General features: G+C 42.6%; 1 pseudogene; it reads right to left on the bottom strand.

The window, feature by feature from the left end:
• Positions 1-4,114: 4,114 nt before the first annotated feature.
• LOC123347350 lies at positions 4,115-5,065 on the bottom strand (annotated as a pseudogene).
• Positions 5,066-8,944: the final 3,879 nt, after the last annotated feature.

The raw sequence follows: 8,944 nt of genomic DNA, 5'->3' as shown, positions 1-8,944 counted from the left end.
TTGAGTACATTAGCTTTTTCCACATCCTCGGTCACTAGGTTGCTTCCCTCATTTAGTAAGTTTCCTGCAGTGGGGGAAGGAACAGAGCAGCTCTGCCAAGGAACCTTCAGCAGAGGATTGGCGAGTACCTCCAGGAAAGTTTCCTAGAGATCTCTCCAGAGGATTCTCATGAAATCTCTGTGTGCATTAACACACTATTTCACTGCATGGCTTAGCTTCACAAGGAAATGTGGAATACATGCAAACAAAGCTAGCCTTATAAATGTCTATCCCTTTGCCCACTTCTACAATATACAGAGCGAAGGACAGCTCTACCTCATATCACCAAGCAGCATCAACTCAAAAAGATCACTTACTCCTTGCCTGCATCATGCGCGCCAGTGATAGACTTCTAGGACTGGCTAGACCTCTCCACAATGAAAAAGAGCTCCTGACTCACCTTGCCACTAGATGACACTGACATGTGCTCTGCACCATCTTCCAACTCGACCTCCTCATCCACAGCTTTGTCCTCGGGGTCGCGTCCCCTGTCTGTCGCCACCAGTCCCACCAAAGTATTCAGAGAGCTCTTGGCAGTGGAGGTGACGTTGTTGCTGAGGATACTGTCCAGATCCTTGTAGAAGCGGCAGCTCTTTGGCGCAGCACCAGAGCAATGGTGTGCCTCCCTTGCCTTATGGTATGCCTATCTTAGCTCAGTTCTGCTGTGTGTCCTGTTTGTAACCCTTCTCCAACAAGCCACAAAAAATATAACTGTAGGTACTGAAGTTCCTACGGCTGGAACGGAGCTGGGACTGGACAGCCTCCTCAGCCAACAATTCCAGCAGATCCAACAACTCAGGTGAGTTCCAAGCGAGAGAGCATTTGCTGTGCAGAGCCGCCATGGTCAGCTGGGAAGATGCGATGTGAGCTCTCCACATTGAGAAAACAGGAATTGGAGATTCAAAAATTCCCTGGCCTTAAATGGGGGATGGGCAGATGACTGTTTACCTGGGTGCAGGGAAGCAGAGTTCAAACTGCTGACCGGAACGCTCAAGATGGGCATTGTGGGACACATCCTGGAGGCCATTAACAGTAACATATCCATAATATCTATATCTATAATGACACTTTGTCAATATAACTTTTACCGCCAAAAGCTCTACACCTTTTGTTGAGGTCATTTTATTTTGTCAGCAAAGTAGTCAGCCAAGGGATAATTGTAGTGTGTACACCTCCACTTTTTTGTCAATGAAACCTGACTTTTGTTGACAAAACTGTGTGGTGAGACAAGGTCTTAGATGTATGTTCCTTAATGCAAGAGGTATGGGGAATAAAAAGGAAGAATTAGAAATACAAGTAAAATGATTGGTGTTGTGCCTCAACTCCTTGGACATGTCATGAGCACTCAACAGACATGCCAACCATCCAAACTGGAAACAGTCAAACCATGTGAATAGCCTCAGAAGAGACCAGGAACCATCCCTGATCTGAAGGGACCACCTCAGAAGCGGGTGAGGGTAATTCTATCTCCCAGTGCCAGTCACTTCCTGTTCTTTCCATGGAGACAATGAATCCATCAAAATGGGCAATTGTTGCCAATCAAATATTGTGGTGGGTTTTCATATAATCATAGAAGATATGGGTTGCAAGAGACCTCAGGAGGTCATCTAGTCCAACCCCCTGCTCACAGACAATGCAGATGATGAAGTTCTTGTTAAAAAGCTATGGAGTAAGAAATGTTCACAGAAATAACAATGAATAATAAGTACTCTCAGGGAAATCATGATTTGGAAATCAAGAGTCATAGACAGAAAAAGAGGCAAAATAAATTGGTATTGATTATTCATAATCTATCTATCTATCTATCTAACTGCTCTTCTTTTATCTATTCTATATGTAGTATACACAACCATGCACAAACATGGTTAATAATAATAATAATAATAATGACAACAGCCAACTTCTGTGATCTAGATACATTTAGATCCTTGTGTGGACGAGAGACCATTGGCCAAATCCACCTTTGAAGCAAATGGCTATATCTCAGTTGTTATGAATATAATATTAGCTGAACCTGTCTCTCTCTTAGGGTGGAATCTGTCTCTCTCTTAAGGTGGAATCATGTGATTCTCCCACCCTCCAACTGGGTCCCAGGATATAGCAACTTGTGCACGAACAAATGAGTTCTCCAACCATGTTTGGTACCTGCAGGTCTTCTCACAGGAGTAGTGACCCATAGTAAGTTGAGTGACTAGCCAGCCTTCACCATACCAAGTATGTTTTATTTATCACTATAGGAACAAAGCATAACATAAAAGAAAATATGAGCAGTTCTAGATCCATCACTGCAGTAGTTTGGCGGGATAAAAAGTTGGGTTTATTACTCAAACTCAGTTTGTCTTTTTGAAACATTCCAATAGCTTTCTCTTCCAAAATACCTTTCCACCATAGCAGGTAATTATTTTTTAAAAAAATAAAAAATAATACTACATATAACTATACAAGGCTCTATATGCCCTATCACATCATAAATAAGACAAGAAAATCCCATCAGCATTAAAATAATCATTTGAAGAGAAACTCAGATATTCAGACACCTGAAAAAAAACTTTTTTTCAATTCATCATTTGGGAAAGAAAAACTTCATGTCTCTCAGAAACCCCTTCAAAGAGATTATGACATTGACACCTTGAATAAGTGACAAAATGAACTTATATCCCCTGTCAAGGCTGATTCCCCACTTCAAGTGCAGAAGGTGGGGGCCTGCAAGGATTCTAAAAATTAATACTGGCCACTCCAGGTGGGCATTAAACTTTTCTCTGACTTTGGATGGGTAGATGCTGCCACCACCCAAGTGCAACACCCCCGCCCCCCGCACACACACATATGTTTTGAGAAACCAAGAAGGAGCACTTGGGAATTCCTTCCTGTGGGGTACCAGTAAGCCCTTTAACCACCCCCCTCTGGGGAAGAGCTGAGAACAAAAACAAAGGAAATCAGCTATTGCCACCAACTTATTAAACAACATATGCACAAACCTTTTAGGACACAAAAAATCCAAACCTGTTCTTAAAAAAGGGTTAATTTTATTAAAAACAAAAAGAAAAAATACATCTGAAATTTAGGCTTTTTGCTAGATCTTAAAAAAAACAATTAAGCATCAAGATAGCTCTCTTGAGGTTCAGCTTAAAGGTTACAAGTAAAACAAAAGCATTTGAGGTTAGCAGAGTCCACAAGCCAATAAGAAATAAAAGAAATAATCCTAATCACATCTTCCTAGACATTCCCTGATTTACTTACATATATGGGATTCAAATAAGTAGTTCTAGGTATGATCTGATGATTTTCCATAACTGGCTTAAAGCTTCTTATAACAGTGCTGCTATGTGTCTCCTGTCTCCAGAGAACAAGAACAAACAGACAAAGGGAAAGATTTTTTTCCCAATTTTAAAAAGTTCTAACCCCTCCCATTGGCTCTTTTGGTCAGGTGCCCAAATCACTTCCCTTTACCTATGCATTTAGTCAGACTTTTTAACCCTTTACAGGTAAAACAACTCGAGAACAGCTACCAAGAGTGATTCTATAGCTTACTGGCTGGTTGGGTGTTCACAAAAGGGAGTTACCTCTCACCCTCTCATTTATCACACTCATCCCATTTCATCCAACATGTTCCACCCTGCAAATTCCTACCCAAAAACTACTTGGAACAAAGAAACAAGTCAACCAATGAATCAGCAACATGAAAAAGAAACGATCAATCAAACACAAAAGCCAAACCTCTCATACCCAAGCACTATTTTTATCGCACAAAAAGAGGAAGAGAGATCACAAAGTCCACTAGTGATTTAGCAATAGCTATAGATATTCTGAGCCACACGCTCAGATAATATGGTGATGGTTGCAGTATAAATCCCTAAGACAAATAGATACACGTCTACGTAGATTTATGGATAGACATATAGATTCTGATATTATTTACATGGTGTAATCCTAAATTTACTAATTTAACTTCCATGGAGTTAGTGCAGATTTTATGACATCATAAACAGATTGTACCTTATTTTCTGAAGGGAACAACTTTGTCATCAATTGATTATTACTATAAAGAAGCCCAGAATGAAATCACAGTCAAAGATCAATGACGGACATTTTTTTTGTTGGTGAATTACCTCCACACATTCAGTTTCTTCAAAGCAGCTTTGATCTCCTTGTTCCTCATGCTGTAGATGATCGGATTCATCACTGGAGGCACCAGGGAATAGAGAACACCCACCACAAGGTCCAGACTTGATGCTGAGCTGGAGGTGGGTTTCTGGTAGGCAAAGATGGCTGTGAAAAGCAACAAAGAGACCACAGTGAGGTGAGGAAGGCAGGTGGAGAAGGCTTTACGCCGGCCCTGCTCAGAGAGGATTCTCAGCACTGCTTTGAAGATGTGAACATAAGACACAATAATAAAAACAAAGCAGTTTAAACTTAAAAACACACTAAAGGCAAGAAGCCCAATTTCACTGAGGTACAAGTCAGAGCAGGTGATCTTGAGTAGCTGGGGGATTTCACAGAAGAACTGGTTGATGACATTGGACTGGCAGAAGGGTAACTTGAAGGTGTTCCCGGTGTGCATTGCAGAGTACACAATACCAGTAATCCAGGCACTGGCTGCCATTTGGACACAAGCTCTCCTGTTCATCACTCTCTCATAGTGCAGTGGTTGGCAGATGGCGACATATCGGTCGTATGCCATGATGGTGAGTAAGGCAAGATCAGCTGCAATGAAGATTACGAAAAGAAAGACTTGGGCGACACATCCAGGATAAGAAATCAATCTGGTGTTCATGAGCGAATTGATCATGGATTTGGGGATGGTGACAGAGATGGAGCCGAGGTCTATAATGGACAGATTCATCAGGAAGAAGTACATGGGGGTGTGAAGATGGTGATCAAGGGCTATGGCTGTGATGATGAGAAGATTCCCCATCAGTCCTACCAGGTAAATCACTAGAAATAACACAAAGTGCAAAATCTGCAGCTCCCGAATGTCAGAGAATCCCAGGAGAAGGAACTCGGTCAGGGTGGTTCGGTTGGACATTTTCTTTCTCAGTTCATTGTATGATGGCTGTGGAGAGAAGCACTAAAATAGTGGTGGGGATTACAGTGAGAAAGGGAGTGCCACTGATTCCACGCTGCAATATCTCATGATGTGAGTGTCAACGATGAACAGCACTTATCACCCTGGTGTTCATGAGGGAATTGGCCATGGACTTGGGGATGGTGACGAAGATGGATCCAAAGTCTAGCATGTACAGATTCACCAGGAAGAAGTACATGGGGGTGTGAAGATGGGTGTCAAGGGCTACGGCTGTGATGATGAGAAGATTCCCCATCAGGGCTGACAGGTAAATCACTAAAAATACCATAAAGTGCAAAACCTGCATCTCCCGAACATCAGAGAATCCCAGGAGAAGGAACTCGGTCAGGGAGGTTCAATTGGACAGTTTCTTTCTCAGTTCATTGTGTGATGTCTGCAGAAGGAAGGAGAAAGACAATGGTCAGGATTAGAGCTACAGAGGGAATGGCCCTGATTCCCCTCATTAATATCTCTCAATAAAAGTGTAAATTGGCACAGGTCCCTTAAAGTCAATGGAACTGCATCAGTTTGCACCATCTGAAGATCTGGCTCAGGATGTGGCTTGATAAAATACAGTATGAAAGATGGAGCAAAGCACATCCAACCCCAATTATCCAGTCAAGATAACTCCCCTACTGCTCCAGACAGCAGGCTGCAAACTTAGTTATGAAGCTAAAATACTAAAAAGCAAGTGCTACCTGATTTCCACTTTCCAGGGAAATATGGCATGGGCACACAAAGCATCCAATATGACAGCGCATTTGTAAGGATTCCACTGCAACACCACACGGACGGCCTGCTGCCTCTTTCCAAAACTGATTGATGGCCCGAAATCCCAGCTGCATTTCATCTCTGGGTGTTGAGTGACTAATAGCATCGCTCAGCTAATTCTATGTTGTGTCATTTCCCTCTGAATTATGTCTGTGCTGTGCGGGTCAGTGGCAGAATCAAGAATAGAAACCAAAGCTCCTGTCAGCCACTGGCTGTGGCTGTCAGGAGCTTTGGTTTCTATTCTTGATTCTGCCACTGACCTGCTGTGTGACCTTGGGCCAGTCACTTCCCCTCCCTGAGCCTCTGTTTCCCCTCCCTCCCTTTCTCTACCTTGTCTTCTTCGATTATAAACTCTCTGTGGCATAGACTGTGTCTTACTGTGTGTTTGCTCTGTCCACCTGTTAAGAGCATTTCTGTCTAGCAGGTATCAGTGTGAGACAGAGGATATGGTGGTAGAGCAGGAGAGCTGGGATCTAGTGCCACTGCCCTCCTCTATGTCCTTGGGTAGAGACAAGCTTTGGCTGGGGGCTTCAGCTCTCTGTGCTTCAGTTTAAAGGCCCCTGCATGTATAAAGCATATCCTATGGGTATCAGCTTATGCTGTTTACTCAGTTTTACTATCCTGCAAGTATCCCTTTGAAACAGCCATAAATGGGATTGCAATAGAGTGAATGGGTTCAGAAGAGTGGTGTTATTGGACAGTATTAATGTTCCCACCCTGACTTAATTCTAAATTTCCAATCTGGGGTATTCAGATATTTTTGGTTTAAATTATTTCCAAAGAAAACTGGGATTTGAACTGAAGACATTTTCACAGGAAGTCTCTCCTATCCTTAAAAATAACATATGTATTGGGAAGAAAAAAAAATCAATTACTTCAGTGAAAAATTGCCAGTTTTACACAGTTTTTACCAGCAATTGTTTGGTTCTCAGTTAACACAAACAATGAATGTTTGGTTTCACAATTTCTACAAAAATTGATTTTTTTTCTGCTGCAGAAAAAAAAGAATGAGGAGTATTTGTGGCAGCTTTGAGACTAACAAATTTATTTGAGCATAGTTAGTCTCTAAGGTGCCACAAGTACTCCTGTTCTTTTTGCAGATACAGACTAACACAGCTGCTACTCTGCAACCTGTCAGAAAAAAAAGAGGAGCTCTAAATGTTTGATTAAATGACTTTAAGAGTTTCCATTGTAATTTGTAGTTTTAGAATTTAATTTCTGCAACATAATAATACCCAGTAATATGTAACTGAAATAGCAAACTTACAGAGCTGGTCTTTGTGGAATGTTTCCCCGTCTGTGGTACATTTGACAGTCCACTGCCAGGATTCTTCAGTCATTGTCTATCTATAGATCTGTCAATAATGTCCCCATCTCTGTATTATCCAACATCCATTTCCCTGCCTCTTCATCATATTTCCTGAGTTGCTGGGTCTCTCTGCAGTTCCTTGCAGGCAGGGATCCACTCCAGAGATAGACCCTCCCTGCTCCCTTCTTCAGGCAGGCTTGGGGAGAGGTGAAGGACTAAATAGGATTGAGGCAGAAAGCCAATCCCAGCTCTGAAATGTATCCTGGCTTCCGCAGGCTTCAAGACAGGGTCACAGCCCAGGATGTATCTGCCCTGGGGCTAAATAGCTGAATTCCGTCTCCAGGGCTGTGAGCCCAGCTCTGATCTCACCTCTGGAGCAAATCACCCTGACACCTGCCCTAGCTGACCCTAGGGAAACAGCATCTGCCATTGCTTGCACACAATGGCAGCAACTATGGATGGATCTGTGGCTAAAAACAAGGCAGGATTGAGGCCCAAACTGTGTGTAAAGGAAACTGCAGAATGAACTATATATTTGTAGCACAGACATGGAATCCAGTTCCTCCAGAGCTGGTTTCTTCATTAACGCCACATAATCAACTCTGAGAGAGCAGAGATGTTTTTCCCCTGTGTTACATCAGCAGCTCTTGGGATGCAGCTACCAGAGGAACCCACAGCTCAGGCTGCCCTGGCTGTTTGATGTTGGTCACTAAGAGGTACCCAGAGGCAAACACTAAAATCTCAGTGCAACCTCCTAAACTGGTGTAAATTGATACAGTTCCATTGAGTTCCAAGTAGTTAGGGCTGTTTACTCCATGTGGATATTTGCCCTTTTGATTTCATTGGCGCTACTCTGATTTACATTAGCTGAGGATCTGACCCCAAGACTGCCTTGGAGCTATGTCAGTTTTGACCAGCTGGACAACTGGCCTCATTAACTCTGATGGAGCTATGTCTGATTTACACCAGCTCGGGATCTGGTCCATTAAACAGTTTCTAATCCATATTCTTTGCCTCTGAATCTGAACTGAAGATGAGACAAAAGTTCCAAATTTAGTAATTTGCCCAAAGGGATTGATTGCAAGAGTATAACTTTTAACGTCTACAAAGACATTCATTCCCACTGGGAACAGAATGTTAGAGGAATTCTGTGTTGCTAAGATTTTCTGTATCTGATTTTCAACTTCTACTGGGATGAATGGACCAACTTTCTTTCTTTCTTTCTTTTTTTCTTTCTTTCTTTCTTTCTCAGCCATTATATGTTTTTTTCCTGCAGTCAACAATAAAATAAAAGGCTCATGAGGCTGCAGGTGCGATGCCACATGATATCTTCCAGCTGTTTAATTCATACTACCGGTAGTTGTAGATATGTCAGAGAGACTGAACACATATGAAGGGTCAGATCCCCATCTGGTGCAAATCAGTTGTAGCTCCATTGGAGTCAATGGGGTTGTCAAGGCTGATTCCCCCTTTGGCACTTTGAGTGCAGAAGGTGGGGCCCACAAGGATTCTAAAAATTAATACTGGCCACTCCAGGCTGGTATTAAACTCCCAAGGTTACAACTTCTCTTTGACCTTGGATGTGTAGATGCTACCACCACCCAAGTGCAAAACCCCTTTGAGGACCCAGGAGGGCGCACTTGGGAATTCCTTCCTGTAGGGTATCCTCAAGCCCTTTCACCCCCTGTCTGGGGAAGAGCTGAGAAAGAAAAAAACAAAGGAAATCAACTGTTGGCACCAGCTAATTAAACAACACGTGC

The sequence above is a fragment of the Mauremys mutica genome, chromosome 13, assembly GCF_020497125.1.
Source record: "Mauremys mutica isolate MM-2020 ecotype Southern chromosome 13, ASM2049712v1, whole genome shotgun sequence".
Lineage (NCBI taxonomy): Eukaryota > Metazoa > Chordata > Testudines > Geoemydidae > Mauremys > Mauremys mutica.
The sequence above is the reverse complement of the archived record's forward strand: the minus strand, read 5'-3'. Positions and strand labels throughout refer to the sequence as shown.